At 43.4% G+C, this 17,745-nt stretch overlaps 1 non-coding gene across 1 annotated transcript; it reads left to right on the top strand.

Moving 5' to 3' along the window:
• The first annotated feature begins 1,368 nt into the window (after positions 1-1,368).
• On the top strand, positions 1,369-1,506 carry LOC119934026. Its single transcript, XR_005452845.1, has one exon. It is a non-coding gene; the product is annotated as a small nucleolar RNA SNORA7 (small nucleolar RNA).
• Positions 1,507-17,745: the final 16,239 nt, after the last annotated feature.

The following is a 17,745-nucleotide window of genomic DNA, read 5'->3' on the forward strand; positions in this document are numbered from 1 at the left end:
TTTTCAACTTGATGGAAGAGCTGTCTGTCAATTCTGCTTTCACAAGGGCCACCTGGGCCCCTTCAAGGACTGTCTTGGGAGGAATTACACGGTCCACTGGAATCACTCCATCTAGGACTGTCCTGCTCTCAGCCCTCAGTCAAGGACTTTGGTTTGCTCTGAAACAGTGTTGCGATCAAGACCTCCAAGGATCCTTCAGAAAGCATTTGATGCAGGGAAATGGGGCAAGTTGATAAAGATGGCGATAACAGTGGGTCTGAAGTGGAACTTAAACCAACTGTTCAGATGCTCTGAAAAGCAGCTGACCACAATTAAGTACTTAATCAGGAAAAGAGCTGCAATTTTCTGAGGCTCAAAGTGGAAAAATCAAGATGTGCAGATGCAGCGATACAAAGGGGGATGTCTCTATGGGCCCTGAGACCCACAGCTACTTAAATGGGATAAATTGGGCTGCTGAGATTCAGAATGATGGAGTCACCGGGGGCTAGGTGACTGGCTCTTGCCATCCGCATGGCTGCTTCCTGCTCCTTTTGCTTTGTAGCTCCTGCCTTCCACTTTTGAAATTTAGTTTGAACTCTGCCAACAGCTTTGTTCAGGATTTCCTTGGATCTGGTTGTCGTTTTTTTTTCCTCCAGTTTTCTCAGCAGTGGTTTTTTTTTTACCCCTACCAGACAGAGAACAACATCAGGATCAACACCTTAATTCTAATCCCTGCTCCTGCAGGCTGTTTCAGAACCCCTAATAGGTCAGCTATGCACATTCGCTTCCCTGATTGCAGTGTCTGTCTGCGTGGGAAAGAGCAGAGGGAGGTGGGAGAAGCAGGAGAATGTGTCTGTTTATTGTTATATTGTACTCTCCCAAGCACTTAGTACAGTGCTCTGCACAAAGTGCTCAATAAATTCAATTGAACGAATGAATGAGTGAATGAATGAATTCCTGGGTGCCCAGGGCTGTTTGTTCTCTGCTCAAGAGGTACTGGCTGGCCTAAGAAACCACCCTGGATTGATAGGGGAGGAGAAAGGGGCCCACAAGGTACAGGCAATGTGTCTCCAGGGCCTGTCCACTGCCCAGTGGATTGCCTAGGTGTTACAGGTGCCTTGGGTTGGATTGCTCTTCCTTCTCTGTTGGTGTCAGGACTTCAGGGTCTCCAGAACACATTTTAAACTCCTAGCGGAAAGGACTCCTGCCTCAGAGGCCATAGGGCCATGGTCATTCATTCATTCATTCATTTGTATTTATTGAGCGCTTACTGTGTGCAGAGTACTGTACTGAGCGCTTGGGAGAGTACAACAAGCTTACAGTCTAGAGATGGGGAGGCAGACATCAGTACAGATAAATAGATTACAAATGTGTACATAAGTGCTTTATCCTCTCTCAGGGTCACACCTGGAGAGTTTCCAGTACTCTATCAGTCTGGACTGCAGGAGGGAGAGTCAAGCAGAGGCATATCCATTCCATTCTTAGCTTGGGCAGTGGCTAGCAAGTGGAAGGCAGTCTGCTACAAGTCAAAACTCACCTGTACTGGGCAGCAGTTGTATGGGACAGAGTCGTGTGTGGAAACTCAAGCTTACTGCACCAAAGGAGGCAATGGTAAACCACTTCTGTATTTTTATGAAGAAAACAATATGGATACACTACCAGAACGATTGCAGATGGAGGTGGGGTGTTCAGGGAGAGATGTGTCCGTGGCATCTCTCTGGGTTGGAGACGACTCGACAGCATAGGACAAGACAAGACACAAGTGCTTTGGGGCTGAGAGTGGGGAAGAGCAAAGGGAGTAAGTCAGGAAGATGCAGAAGGGAATGTGAGATGAGGAAAGGTGGGGTTTAGTCTGGGAAGGCCACTTGGAAGAGATGTGCCTTCAATAAGGCTTTGAAGTGGGGGAGAATAATTGTCTGTCGGATTTGTGAGTGAAATCTTCTCACTCTCGGCTTCAAGGCTCTCGTCACCTCGCCCCCTCCTACCTCACCTCCATTCTCTCCTCCAGCCCAGCCCACACACTCAGCTCCTCTGCCACTAACCTCCTCACTGTGCCTTGTTCTTGCCTGTCCCGCTGTTGACCCCCGGCCCATGTTTTTCCCCTGGCCTGGAATGTCATCCTTCCACACATCCACCAAACTAGCTCTCTTCCTCCCTTCAAAGCCCTACTGAGAGCTCACCTTTTCCAGGAGGCCTTCCCAGACTGAGCCCCATTTTTCCTCTCCTTCTCCCCATCCCCCTCGCCCTTCCCCTTCCCCTCCCCACAGCACTTGTATATATTTGTACAGATTTATTACTCTATTTTTCTTGAACATATTTACTACTCTATTTATTTTGTTAATGATGTGCATATAGCTGTAATTCTATTTATTCTGCTGGTTTTGACGCCTTTCCACATGTTTTGTTTTGTTGTCTGTCTCCCCCTTCTAGACTGTGAGCCCATTGTTGGGTACGGACCTTCTCTATATGTTGCCGACTTGTACTTCCCAAGCACTTAGTACAGTGCTCTGCACACAGTAAGTGCTCAATAAGTACCATTGATTGAATGAATGAATGAGTGAATTAGAGGAGGGAGGGAGTTCCAGGCCAGAGGCAGGACAACGGCTAGGAGTTGGCGGTGAGATAGAGGCACAGTGAGAAAGTTAGCACCAGAGGAGTGAAGTGTGTGGGCTGGGTTGTAGAAGAAGAGTAGTAAGGTGAGGCCACTTCCTGCCTGGAAGAGGAGGCCATTGGATTCAGCTATCTGGCCTCACCAGTACCCTGAAGTGCCATTGCCACCTGGTTTCATTCATTCATTCATTCAATCGTATTTATTGAGTGCTTATTGTGTGCAGAGCACTGTACTAAGTGCTTGGGAAGTACAAGTCGGCAACATATAGAGACGGTCCCTACCCAACAGCGGGCTCACAGTCTAGAAGGGGGAGACAGAGAACAAAACAAAACATATTAACAAAATAAAATAAATAGAATAAATATGTACAAATAAAATAAATAAATATTCATTCATTCATTCATTCAATCGCATTTATTGGTTTGAGGTGGGCTACCCTTTGGTGGAAGAGGGACTTTACCGAGTGGCAGATCCCCTAATTCTTCCAACAGGGATCTTGCTTTGGCTCCTGGGCTCATAGCCTGATGCCCCTAATCCACAGCTGTGGATATTTGGAGAGTCTGTTTCCCTTCCCCTTCGCAGTTTACCAGGGAACACACTGTTTCTGCTGCTGTTGCTGCTGCCTCTGCCACTACCTCTTCTAGTGCCTCCACTTCCATCACCACCACCACTACTGTTTACTATTTATCTATTTATTTATTCTACTTGTACATATCTATTCTATTTATTTAATTTTGTTAATATGTTTGGTTTTGTTCTCTGTCTCCCCCTTCTAGACTGTGAGCCCACTGTAGGGTAGGGACCGTCTCTATATGTTGCCAACTTGTACTTCCCAAGCGCTTAGTACAGTGCTCTGCACACAGTAAGCGCTCAATAAATACGATTGATTGATTGATCGATGACTGTTGCAACCTTCAAAGGGCCTCAGGCACAGAAGCAAGGGCCTGGGAGTCAGAAGAACCTGGCTTCTAATCCCAGCTCCACCACGTGTCTGCTGTGTGACCTTGGGCAAGTCACCTAACTTCTCTGGGCCTCAGCAACCTCATCTGTAAAATGGAAATCAAGAGTGTGAGGCCCATGAGGGACGTGGGCTACGTCCAACCTGATTAACTTGTATCTACCCCAGTGCTTAGAACAGTGCTAAGCACCTAGTAAGAACTTAACAAGTACAACAATTATTATTGATTATTATGAACAGATTTACAAATTGGAGGTAGTCAGGAGTGAGAAAGCCATACCACCCCGCTTCCCTCCCTGTCTCTGAGAAAATAGTTAGGAAGGGCACTGGGCAAATGGCAACAGTGAGGTGGCCAAGAGAGTTATTCCTGCCTTTCTACTTCCCCACTAAGTGTCCACCATAATAACCCAGTTGGGGGTGCTCATTAGAAGAGGAGGCATCAGACAGGATAGGGCAGCAGTGATACTTCAGGGAGGGACATGGCTAGAGAGACTGAAATTGTGACAGGATCTGCAGCCTGGCCTAGTGGGTAGAACATGGATCTGGGATTCAGAAGGTCGTGGGTTCCAATCCCAGCTCCTCCATTTGTCTGCTGTGTGACCTTGGGCAAGTCACTTTGCTTCTCTGGGCCTCAGTTTCTTTATCTGTAAAATGGGGATAGAGACTGTGAGCCCCACATGGGACAGGGACTGTGTCCAACCCGATTTGCTTATATTCATCCCAGCACTTAGTACAGTGCCTGGCATATAGTAAGTGTTTAACAAATACCATAATGATGATAAACTCTCCATCCTCCTTGAGTCTGATGGTGCCAGTTGTCTCTGCCCAGAGCCACCTTCCACGATGGATGCCTCCTGTAGGACTCCCTCTGGGGCCTTAGAGGTTAGAGCTTGGAAAGGAGCAAATGGATCATTTATCAGTTCATTGGCAGCACAGGGGGACGGAGAACCCCAAGAGACCCACTTCTCAGATAAGATGCCCAAAACAAAGGGCAGTCCTAAAACCCAGCATCAGATTTTCCTGGCACCCACTGGCTAGTGGATGTGTTAGAGTTGGACCTGCTAAAATGCATATGGATTATAAGAAAGTGGGCTTAACACAGTGCCATTACTTTGCCCTGGACTCACTCAGTGAGTCAAATCATCTGCTGCTAGAGCCTTTTACTGTGGTATTTGTTAAGTATTCACTCTGTGTCCCACACTGTTCCAAGTGCTGGGGTAGATACAAGTTAATCAGGATGGATACAGTCCCTATCCCACGTGGGGGTCACAATCAGATAGGAGGAAGAACAAGTATTGAATCCCCATTTTGCAGGTGAGGAAACTGAGGTCCAGAGAAGTGAAGTGACTTGCCTAAGGTTATACAGTAGACAAGTGGTGGAATTAGAATTAAAATCTAGTTCCTCTGGTTCCCAGGTCTCGTTCCCAGGTCCTAGCTTCCTTCCAAACTTTGCCATAATAGATAGAGCACGGGCCTGGGAATCAGAAGGACCTGGGTTCAAATACTGGCTCCTCCACTTGTCTGCTGTGTGACCTTGGGCAAGTCACTTCACTTCTCTGGGCCTCAGTTCCCTCATCTATAAAATGGGGATTGAGACTGTGAGCCCCACATGGGACAGGGACTATGTCCAACTCAATTTGCCTGTACCCACCCCAGCGCTTAGTACAGTGCCTGGCACATAGTAAGTGCTTACAAATGCCATTATTATTATCATTATTATTAATGAGACCTGACCCACACCCACAAGCTCTAGAGTGGACCTGAACTAAACCTGCCTAGAAATACTAGTTACCCTACCTGTAACCTTGCTGTAAGTCTTCTTGGGTTGGGTCAGTTAAATCATAGCTTTTCAAGATTTTTATCTACCACTCCTTCAGGCCACCTGTAACCTCCTGTTTTCTCCCACTGTGCATCAGAAATCTGGCTGAGACCTGAAACCCGCAGATTCTACTTAAAAACACCCTGCAGGCCTGATCAGCTGATCCATGTGTGGCCTGTAGACTTAGGACATTGGACTTAGGGCTGGAGACTTTCCCCTGTGGACTCTGAGTCCATATTCCCTTGGAGATAATTTAAATGGAGGGCATTTGTTGGAATGGCTTTGGTGGGCCTAGTGCTGGCATTTCCAAAGAAGCAAATAATTTTTCTTTCTGTTTCCAGTTTGGGTGCAAAATCTTGCACAAATTCCAGAAAGCTTTCTCACCTAATCAAAGGCTGCTGGGGACAGCTAGCAGACATCCACCTTTCAGAGTACAGTAGTGGCAGCCTAGTCCATGCCTAGTCTTGGGGATGAAGACCTCTGGGGATTGGTTTGAATGGCCAGGAGTGTTGGGTGGACCAGCAGTCACCCTGGGTATCCTGCAGTCTAGGGAAAATGGTCACTTCCTCTTCCTGGAAGTTTCCTCTTGATTTGGGGGATCTATTCCAGCATCCCAAAGATCTGGTTTCCAGGGGCTCAGAAGTGCTTCAAGGGAGGCAGTGAGGAAAGATGGCTCAGGTGAGTCATGCCATTTTCCAGGGTCAGGTGAGCCTGTTTCAAGCAAACAGTCTAGAGGGGTGAGAAATCCAGCCCCAGTATGGGATAGCCTTCTCTGGGAATCTTGGCCCATACCAAACTTAACCTAAAGTTTAGCCAAAGTTAGCTACTTTTATTTGCAGATAGAGATTCTTCTGAGAATCAATAATGACTTTAGTTGGTCAAGGTAACTTAAGCTCCCAGGGTCTTGGGTCATCTTAAATAAAGAATTCTTTTCCCCCGTCACCTTTTCTCAAGGGGCTCATGCAAGCACTGATGAATTATATTTTGTTGCATTCTTAGGACCCTCTGATGAAAGTGCCATCTGAAATAAAAAGTATCATTGCTTTATTGCCTCCTTAGTCGCTAACAACTGTTTTGGGACTAAAAGTGCATATTTTCTATCAAAATGTTATTTGCAAATCTATATTCCATAATACAACAGTAGGAGCATTCACATATTCAGCACTGGAAATGTTTGGAAAACGTATTTGCAATGTCTTTAGAATGCAACTAAGAAAACCTTCCATAAAAAGTCCAAATCCAGAAGAAAATGAATCGCCTTGAAACAAATTCATTTTTTGATTTTCTTCATAATGCAGTATTATAATATAAAACATGGGGCACACAAAATTGCCTTTTCACGTGAACCTCGGCACTAAGGAAGACTTTCATTCTTCAGTAGCTTAACAATCAGGGAGCCAGGTGGGCTCAGTTAAATCACAGCCGATCCACCGAGGAAATATGTGTACTGTATATGCATAATCTAGATGTTTTTTGAAAGCTGAGTCATTGTCAGGAACATCTCTGCAATCAAGAGGGAAGCAATATGGACAAAACAAAGCATTTGGACATGTGCCCCACACTGCTGTCTCAATGGGAAGATGCAGGGACACTAAACTGGAAAAACATTCAAAGGGCAACAGCTCACTTTAAAGCACCCTATTTCCTCCAGGAAGCCATTCCTGACTAATTTCTCATTTTCCTGACCTATTGCATCACTCATGCACCAGAATCTGTACCTCATATGCACTTAGGTAGACACCCAATCCCTTCCCCCATGGCAGTTGCTTCCTCTACCTGTAATTTTTTTGGGATGCTATTTGTTAAGCTCTTACTATGTGTTTAACAGCACTGTTCTAAGCGCTGGGGCAGATACAAAGTAATCATGTTGGACACAGTCCATATTCATTCATTCACTCAGACAGTCTTACTGTGCGCAGAACACTGTACTAAGCGCTTGGGAGAGACAATAGAATAATAAATCAAATCCCACAATCTGAATCTCCATTTTACAGATGAGGTAACTTAGGGACAGAGAAGTTAAGTGACTTGCCCAACTTTTCACAGCAGACAAGTGGCAGAGCCGAGATTAGAACCCAGGTCCTTCTGGCTCCCAGGCCCTTGCTCTAACCACTAGGCCATGCTGCTTCTCTTATTTATTTATTTATTGATTGATTGATTGATTTATTTATCTTATTGTAATTTATTTTACTGTGAGCCCACTGTTGGGTAGGGACCATCTCTATATGTTGCCAACTTGTACTTCCCAAGCGCTTAGTACAGTGCTCTGCACACAGTAAGCACTCAATAAATACGATTGAATGACTGAATGAATGCCTATCTCCCCCTAAATCTGTGGTATTTATTGAACACTTACTATGTGCAGAGCACTGTACTAAGCACTTGGGAAAGTATAATTCAATAGAGTTGGTAGACATTATCCCTGCCTACAAGGACCTCATAATCTAGAGGGAGAGAGATAAAAAAATAAGTTACAGATAGGGGAAATGTCATAATATAAAGTTAGGTACATAGCTGCATATTAGGGGTGCTTATAAAGGGCATAACAAGAATAGATTCTGCATAGGTGATGAAGAAAGGAGGGCAAATATGGGAAATGAAGGCCTAGTCAGGGAAAATCTTTTGGGAAGAGATGTGATTATGGGAAGGCTTTGAAGACAGGGGAGAGTGGTGGTCTGCAAGATATGAATGGAGAAGAAGAGGTCAGTGACGGACGAGATCGAGATACAGTGAGGAGGTTGGTGTTAGGGGAATAAAGTGCACTGGCTGGTTTATCGTAGATCAGTGAGGTAAAATAAGAGAAGAAAATTGATTGAATTAATTAAGGGTAGGGATTGTGCTTGCTCTACTATATTCTCCCAAGCTCTGCACACACTAAACCCTCAATAAATACTATTGATTGATTGATTAATTGAAAAGTGAAAGTTAGGAGTAGATTTTTTTAAATGACTTTGGGAACAAGGGCAATTTGAGTCAAAGAAGCTTCACCAAAAAGAAAAAAATTGTTTCACTACAAAAAATTAGGATTCACAAGCAACTACCAAAATGTTCAAATTATTTAAAAAATTGAAGTATTATCCCCAAAAAACAGTTAAATCATAAATAAAACACAATCAATCAAGTAATTATTGAGTGCTTACTGTGTGCAGAGCACTACACTAAGCGCTTAAGGTGATTGGAAAGAGTGCACATAACATAGAATAGAAAAAATGAATGAGAGAGAATATAGGCCGCTGAGTGAAAAAAGATCCCTTCCTAGATGTTGAACAGCTGATAGCACTTCGGGCTTTCAGACTGATCATTAATACTGCTCTATTACTGGAATTGTCAGTTGTGAGTTGAACTTGTTTCTGTGATTAGATGCGCTAACTCTAAGAGAATAGTTGGACCCAATGTTCCTGTATAAATCATTTTTCTCATTGTTTAAAAGCTTTAATTAACCAGGTCTGAAAAGAGTAACTGTAATGGGTAATCTAGAGATTCCTAGATTACTGTTTACCAAAGAATAATGAGATACTTGAAAGATTCAAATTTTATATACAACATCAGGGAGAAGATGAAATGCTCCCTACTTACAGGACTAAACAATGTAAGTTAAAGCAAGAGTTTGGGAAGAATAGCAGAGTCCTTCTTTAGAAATCAAATAGTATTTGCAAAAAGAAATATTGACATGAGGAAAAATAACTAGTGGAAGTGGATGAACTGGATATAATAACAACAAAATCTTAGATTAGGATGAAGATCTAAGCCAAGGTTACATGGCAGAGAATAACCAGAATTTAGCCAAGGTGGAGCAAATTAAAAACATGACAATATTTACATTTGGAAATGTCTCTATATGGCAAAAAAAATTGTATGAGTTATCAATCACTAAGGTGTCTCTGATTTGGAAAAACCTGGTTCTTCTCCAAAGAATACACAGTCAGTTTGGTCACACATAATATATGTACGTTTTCATTACATGTTTTGGACAGAATTCTGACGGTGAATTTGGGAGTGTTGTTCTGAGTGATGCGGATAGAAACAATTTTGCACATGTGCATGATGTCGGTCAAGGTGCAAGTAGTGCAAACGTGATTTCTTCTTAATGTGAGGCTCCTCAAGAACACAATACCTAAATTATAAGAGAATTAACTGGGCTTGTTTGTATGTTTGTAATAACGACTGGAATGTAGGAACCAAAGAGAAACAGCCAGAATCTTTGATTAAAAGTAGCAGGTATAGACTTGAACAATTAAAGCAGACAAGACCACAGTGGTTTTATAAAAATAATAATGATGGCATTTATTAAGTGCTTACTATGTGCAAAGCAGTAAAAGATTGACATGATGACAGGAAATACAGAATGAATGAAATATATGGGAGTATAAAGGTAATGCCAAATGTAATGGAAGTAGAATTTTAGTTCAACATGAGTATCTAAGAAATTATAAAACAATAAGCAGCATGGCTTAGTGGAAAGAGCCCAGACTTGGGAGTCAGAGGATGTGGGTTCTAATCCCGTCTCTGCCACTTGTCTGCTATGTGACCTTGTGACTTAACTTCTCTATGCCTCAGTTACCTCATCTGTAAAATGGGAATTAAGACTGTAAGCCCTATGTGGGACAACCTGATTACCTTGTATCTACCCCAGCACTTAGAACAGTGCTTGGTACATAGTAAGCACTTAACAAATACCATAATAATAATAATTATTATTATTATCCTTAATAGGTTAAAAATGAGTGAGGCTCAGTCTCATAGACAATGAGGGTGAATCGTAATAGTGGTGGTTTGGATGCATATCTTGATGGCAGTGTTATTGTTAGAGGAGATCTGCCAATTAATTTTTGTCTGTTAGGTAATAAATTCTTGCTTCAAGCCTCACAATTGATTCTCCATTTAATTGGCTTAATAGCAGGGCGACATGACAAACTTGCGTTCTCCTTTCCTTGTTGACAGGTCTGGTCCCAATTGAATCCCCAAACTCATTTGATTTTCAACCAATCAACCTACTTCATCGAACCTTCTGTTCTTGATCTCTTTCCTTGCCACTTGATTTTTAACTCTTTTTAACCACAAATGTAGAACTTTACAATTTTTGAAAATGGGAAAGATAGCATTTTGAAAATTAGCATTCATTCACTGTCAGTCTAGTTTCAAGAGAATTACCAGTTTTAGAGTTGCTCTAAGGACTTCCAAATCACATGCCTAACCGCCAGGCAGAACCTATGAATCATCCTAAACATTTTTGTGACCTGAAGGAGCAAGGAACCTGACCGTTCTTTTTCTATTACAATGGAGGGAGTTACTGAACACAGATTCTTTTTGCACTGCCTTGGCTCAGAATTCAAGTCCAGGGTAAGATGAGGAGAATCCTCTACCTTCTGAAAAGTCTTGTTCTGTCACCAAGGTCAAATGAGTCGAAACAAACAGCTTTGGGGTTCACTGACCTGACAAAGACAACTGCATCCTTTCCCTCAAGATACGTGGTGACTCAGCAAATCAGGAAGTGGGTATTTGTGTTACACTATAATGGGATGGGAAAAGAGGCACAGGAGAGAGGAGCCTGTTTAGATGAGGGGGAAATTTGAGCTTCCTGTCCACTTTTCTGCTTGTCCGTCTGTCAGTCAATTCATTCAGTCGTATTTATTGAGTGCTTACTGTGTGCAGAGCACTGTACTAAGCGCTTGGGAAGTACAAGTCAGCAACATATAGAGACGGTCCCTATCCAACAATGGGCTCACAGTCTAGAAGTCAATCAAATTTATTAAGCACTTACTGTGTACTGCTTGAGAAAGTACAAAATGAGGACAGATCAGATACATTCCCTGCCCTCAGTCTAGAGGGGGAGACAGACATTAATATAAATAAATAAATAAATTACAGATATGTATGTAAGTGCTGTGGGATTGGGAAGGGGGATAAATTAAGACAGCAAGTCAGGGCGATGCAGAAGGGAGTTGAAGAAAAGGAAAAGAGGGCTTAGTTAGGGAAGGCCTCTTGGAGGAGAAGAAGTGTACTAGTCCAGTCTTATCTCTGGATATTAGGAGAAAAAATTGCTTTCTAAATCAATCAATCAATCAATCGTATTTATTGAGCATTTACTGTGTGCAGAGCACTGTACTAAGCGCTTGGGAAGTACAAGTTGGCACCATATAGAGACAGTCCCTACCCAACAGTGGGCTCACAGTCTAAACCGCACCTTTCTCTGCCAAAGCTCTCTGGATGTGAACCAGTGCAGGAGAAGGAGAAGGGGTCACCACCACTTAATGCCGGGGCAGATTTGGGTTCAGAAAGGGAAGCAGCATGAATGGAGCCTGGCCCTGGGAGTCAGAGGACCTGAGTTCTAATCCCAGCTTCACCACTTGCCTGCTATGTGACCTTGGGTGATTCACTTAACTTTTCCGTGCCTCAGTTTCCTCAACTATAAAATAATAATAACGACAGCATTTATTAAGCACTTACTATGTGCAAAGCACTGTTCTAAGCACTGGGGAGCTTACAAGGTGATCAGGTTGTCCCACGGGGGGCTCACAGTCTTCATCCCCATTTGACAGATGAGGGAACTGAGGCACAGAGAAGTTAGGTTACTTGCCCAAAGTCACACAGCTGACAATTAGCAGAGCCGGGGTTTGAACCTGTGACCTCTGACTCCAAAGCCCGGGCTCTTTCCACTGAGCCACACTGCTTCTCTATTGTCCTCCTGTTCCCCTCCTATTTAGTCTGTGAGCCCTGTGTCTGACTTGATTAACTTGCATCTACCCCAGCACTTAGAACCGTGCTTGACATATAGTAAATACTTAAATACTGTAAAGGGCGGGGGGGGGGTGGTGATCTCTCTTCTGAATTTGCTATCTGAATTTGCTGGAGTCTTTCCCTATTTGGGGAATATGAAATATGAAGAAAAACATGTTGGAACCCCTAAAAAACATTTCTAGCTGGACCTGCTCTGAATTGCAGCTGGATCTTGGATGCTACTAAGCCTCTCTGGATTGCTGAGTCTATTTTCAAAGGATTTCTCTACGTTGTCTGGGGTTGTGACAGTCAAAAAAGGAGTGTTTCAATTTGAAATGTACACGACACCTGACTGCTCCAGCAGTAGGCCACAGTACTATAGGCCATAGTACATGCTGACACTAAAGTTTATATTTACTGGCTTGATTTTTTTTGTCATTGTTCGCTTTAAGGCTGGGCTACTAGAAGTCCTTAGCTATTCACTTGCAACCAGCCCTTGGCTTCTCTTCTACAGACGATAATGACACTTGGTTGCTATTGACCCCAGCTGGATATGTACCGATCCTTTAGCCATAAAAAGGCTCTGCAGCCCATTAATAATCTCTCGAGCCAACCAACTCCTCAACACTTAGAACTCTGAAGGGTTTACAAGGTGGATTGGTCTTTTCTTAGACAGACTATAATTGCAACAACACCCAAGAACCCATTCTGCACATATTAGAGGCAGAATTTCATTGCGATAGGCCAAATAAAGTCTGATCCCGGTCTCAACGTGGCCCCTCTGAGGAGCTCTTCCAAGCCTGCTGTGTCCCTGGTGGTCGATGATTGCTTCAAGCTCCGCTCTCATTTTGAAATCAAGAGGAGAAACTGGATTGGAAGTAGTGTTCCTTTTAAGATCACCCTTGGCAGAAGACACAAATTAGGGCTTATGTGGTAACCACTGCACCCACCTCAATATTAAAAGGCATTTTTTTTCAAATATACCTGGCTAACAGCAAAATGGCTAAGCGGAAATGTCCATGCATTGATAGAATCGAGCTAATAATAATAATGGTATTATTGAATGGTATTATTCAAAGCCCTACTGAAGGCTCACCTCCTCCAGGAGGCCTTCCCAGACTAAGTCCCCCTTTTCCTCTGCTTCCCCTCCCTATCACCCCGACTCTCTCCCTTTGCTCTTCCCCCACTCCCCACCCTACAGCACTTGTGTACAGATGTAAATATTTATAATTCTATTTATTTATATTAATGATGTGTAAATATAATTCTATTTATTTATATTGATACTATTGATGTCTGTTTACTTGTTTTGATGTCTGTCTCCCCCCTTCTAGACTGTGATCCTGCTGTGGGCAGGGATTGTTGCTATTTGTTACTGAGTTGTACTTCCCAAGCTCTTAGAATAGTGCTCTGCACACAGTAAGTGCTCAATAAATATGACTGAATGAATGGATGAATGGTATTTATTAAGTGCTTACCATGTACCAGGCACTGTACTAAGTGCTGGGGTGGACACAAGCAAATTGGGTTGGACACAGTCCCTGTCCCACATGGGGCTCACAGTCTCAATCCCCATTTTTTGGATGAGGTAACTGAAGCACGGAGAAGTAAAGCAACCTGCCCAAGGTCACATAGCAGACAAGTAGAGGAGGCAGGACTAGAATCCATGACCTTCTGATTCCCAGGCCCATGCTCTATTTAGTACTCTAAGCCGAGAGTTGTCTTAGAGAAGTTTCTGACAAGGCCACGAAGCGGTTCACCCTCTAAATCCTTTTCTTTCAGTGAAGGAGGAATGTTTCCCTCTTCTTTACACTGGTTCATTAAGATTGGACCTCAAACCTTCGCCTTTTCATCTCGTGGCCAGGCCTGGATCAGAGTTAACTTATGGTGGTCAAGCGAGTGTTGGACTAGTGCCATGGCAGCTGGGCTTCTTGTTCCCTAAAGGGGGTTGTGGGGTGGGAGTCAGGAGGAGCCACTACCAATGAGAAAAGATAGGTCAAGCCACTCAGATGGGGAAAACACAAAAGCCTCGTTTCCCTACTCTTCATTAGAGATTTCTTCTTCTTCTGTGGTTCATTCTGCTGGCCAAGATCCCAAAAGCCATGAGTTTTTCCAACCCTGGAGTTCCCTCTGCTCTCCCTTGTCATCCCTTACTTCGTATCTATTCATTCAAGACTTTTGTTTCAAATATGAATGCTTCCCCCAGGCAATCCTGGCTTCTCCATAATGCTGTCTTCACCCTAATCATCATCTCCTGTGTTATTTTTCCTATGAGGGGATGGTTGGGTTCCTTTTATGCTTTGAATTCTCAAAGGCTTCTTTTCCCAAAAGAGGACCCTATTTCAAAAGCCTGGGATTTTCAAGACAATGTCGGGCTATAGTAAATAGTTTTTAAGAGGCTTCACATTTGTAAGGGACAAATTAAGCAAGCTTCTCTAATATGGAGACAACATCTGTTCCCCAAAGTCAGCATTGATGAAACACGGAATTCTCTTTTGTGGTTGATTTTTATCCAGCTGGACCTATCTATATACAAGGTTCTACTGAAGAAGACAGCACGCTGATGTGCCAGTTTACAGTCACTCAAAAACAGAGGAGAGCCCTAAAGAAAATCTTTCTGTTACCTTCAGTAGTCTGAATCTCCAAGAAATTCCTTCTATCTGCCCTTCAAAAATAATCTCCAGACTGGATAGGGCTCATCTCAGGCTGGGTCCCTATACCTCACTGCTCCCCTAAACCGTCTGTGGCCAGTGGGAGTTTAGCTTGAGTCATGAGGGTTTAGTCTAGTCTTCCATAGGCTCAGCAGGCAATCAGAGGTGGTACTTCCTGAAGACTTTTGCCAAGATCCACTCGGGTGTTAAATAAGGTAATTAGACTCTAGGGGCTCAAGATGGGGAAAGGAGGTATAATAATACTAATGATGGCATTTATTAAGCGCTTACTATGTGTAAAGCACTGTTCTAAGCACTGGGTAGGTTACAAGGTGATCAGGTTGTCCCACGTGGGGCTCACAGTCTTAATCCCCATTTTACAGATGAGGTAACTGAGGCACAGAGAAGTTAAGTGTCTTGCCCAAAGTCACACAGCTGACAATTGGCAGAGCCGGGATTTGAACCCATGACCTCTGACTCCAAAGCTCATGCTCTTTCCACTGAACCACACTGCTTCTCTATAGGTATAGAGAGGCAGAGAGACAAAGACAGAACTGGGTGGAAGACAGAGAGGATGGGAGAGCCATGCTAGAATGACATGTTTCTGGCCTGCCAAGTAATGGCAAGAGGGATTGTTCAACTGGTCCAGGAGGAGGAAAAGAGAGAAGAGAAGGAGAAAGAGGAGAAGCAGGAGGAAGGGGACAGGGAATGTGTCCGTTACATTGTTATATTGCAGTCTCCCCAGTGCATAGTACAGTGCTCTGTACACAGTAAGTGCTCATAAATATGACTGACTGACTGACTGACTTGATTCTGGTTGTCTACTGAACCTTTTTCTCTAAAGGTAGCTCAGTGTTTACTTCCCATTATAGGAGAAACCTCCTCGATCATAATCTGCAGTTATTATTGCCCATTCTCCCTGACACCTCTGCCAGTTTTACGAATTCAAACCTCACTGACTCCTCCAGAGGGCTGGCTATCAGGCAAACCTTCCGAAAGGAAGCTTCCATTAGAGGAAAAGGTGGAATTTGCAGCTCTAATCTCTTAATGCAGTGACATGGTTTGACCATGGGATATATCCGGAATATAGCCGGATGCTAGAATACTAATGAACTATGCAAATACTCATTCAAACGAAGGATGCAAGCATACAAATGCTAGTTGCCATAGTACCTCTCTAAACAGCTGTAATTAATGTAAAATACGTCTTACCAGCTGAACCTTGGGATATGCTTAATTGTCCAGAGTGGTTTAATCTTCAGCTCTCCTCGTTGCAGAAGGATTACGTGTCTTTTGTGAACTCAGTGGAGAATTAAAAGTAAATTTGCTTAAAATGATAACCCAGTTTAGGGTGGTAGCTCACGTGCATAACGGAGGAATCATAAACACTAGCTAGGGCTGCAAAATGCCAGCTGAATCTTTCCTGTGGAGTAGGTGGGACGGGCTGATGCTGATCTCTTTCTGGTGCACAGTCTCACCCCTGGGATGGGCAGCACTGTGAAGACTTCAGAGGGGAGTGAAGGACCCAGTGAAATGCCTGGCAGGGGCCGAGGACTCAGGTAGGCCCCAATCTGGCATTAGCAGTGCCCTCAGAGAACGCCCTCCCACCTCATATCCGAAAGATTACTCTCCCCCTCTTCAAAGCCTTATTGAAGGCACATATCCTCCTCCAAGGGGACTTCCCTAAGCCCTTCTTGCCTCTTCTCCCAAACCCTTCTGCAGTGCCCTGACTTGCTCCCTTTATTCATCCTCCCTCCCAGCCCCAAAGCACTTATGTACATATCTGTAATTTATTTATTTTTATTAATGTCTGTCTCCCGCACTAGACTGTAAGCTCGTTGTGGGCAGGGAATGTGTCTGTTTATTGTTGTATGTGTTCTCCCAAGCGCTTAGTACAGTGCTTGGTACACAGTAAGCACTCAATAAGTATGACTGACTGACAGAGAACCAGCCTAGGGCCATCAAATTTAAACAGACAACAGATGGAACATCATCTTTATCATCACTTACAGTGTTTATTGAATGTCTATGAGATGCAGAAAGATGCAGTAAAAGACAAGGACCCTGCTTTCATGGATCTTATAGTCATTCTAATGTAGGTGACAGGCATAAATCAATAAATCCCCAATAATTAAAATTAATTAATCAGTAGTATTTGTTAAGTATTTACTCTGTGCAGAGCACTGCACTATGTACTTAGAAGAGTACAATAGAATCAGTAGGTTTGATCCCTGCCGAAGAAGCAACATGGCATAGAGAGAAGCAGTAAGGCATAGTGAATAGAGCACGGGCCTGAGAGTCAGAAGGTCAGGAGTTCTAATCTTGGTTCCACCACTGCTAAGAGACCTTAGGAAAGTCACTTCACTTCTCTGTGCCTTAGTTACCTGATCTGTAAAATGGGGACTGACTCACATGGGACAGGGATTTTTTGTCCAACCTGATATGCTTGTATCCACCCCATTGCATAGAACAGTACCCAGCACATAGTAAGCACTTAACCCATACTGCAATTATTATTATCAAGGAGTTTATGATCTAGCAATGAAGAAATAGTTTCAATCGGGAATTTTTTTTCTGTTTAGAGACACCCAACTCTATCTCCAGCACCACTAAAACTAAGTGTAGAACCAGGTCTCTTTCTGGTCATCTTGTTTGAAGAAGTTGGGAGAGGCAGCATTTTCTCTCTCCTCTTCCAACTTCCTGTTGCATGGTGGGTGGAGCCATTGATTCCTCCTCCCTACCCTAAGAAACTTGTCATTTTTTCCTCTTTTCCATATGCAATTCACCCCAAATCCTATGCCCTTTTTATGAGGAGTCACATTATCCAAGTGAGACTCATCTTCTGTAACCTGGACAGGATTTAGGATTAAAAAAACCCAGAAAGAATTGGCATCTTCCAAGGTTTCCATGCCTGCCCTGCTTGCATCCAAGGTTCCCTTGGTCCTTGGGGTTCCAGTGTTCCAGCATTCCAAGCCTTTTGCCAATATTGTCATTGTTTTCAGAATCATTC

Source organism: Tachyglossus aculeatus, chromosome 1 (genome assembly GCF_015852505.1).
Source record: "Tachyglossus aculeatus isolate mTacAcu1 chromosome 1, mTacAcu1.pri, whole genome shotgun sequence".
In the NCBI taxonomy this organism is placed as follows: domain Eukaryota; kingdom Metazoa; phylum Chordata; class Mammalia; order Monotremata; family Tachyglossidae; genus Tachyglossus; species Tachyglossus aculeatus.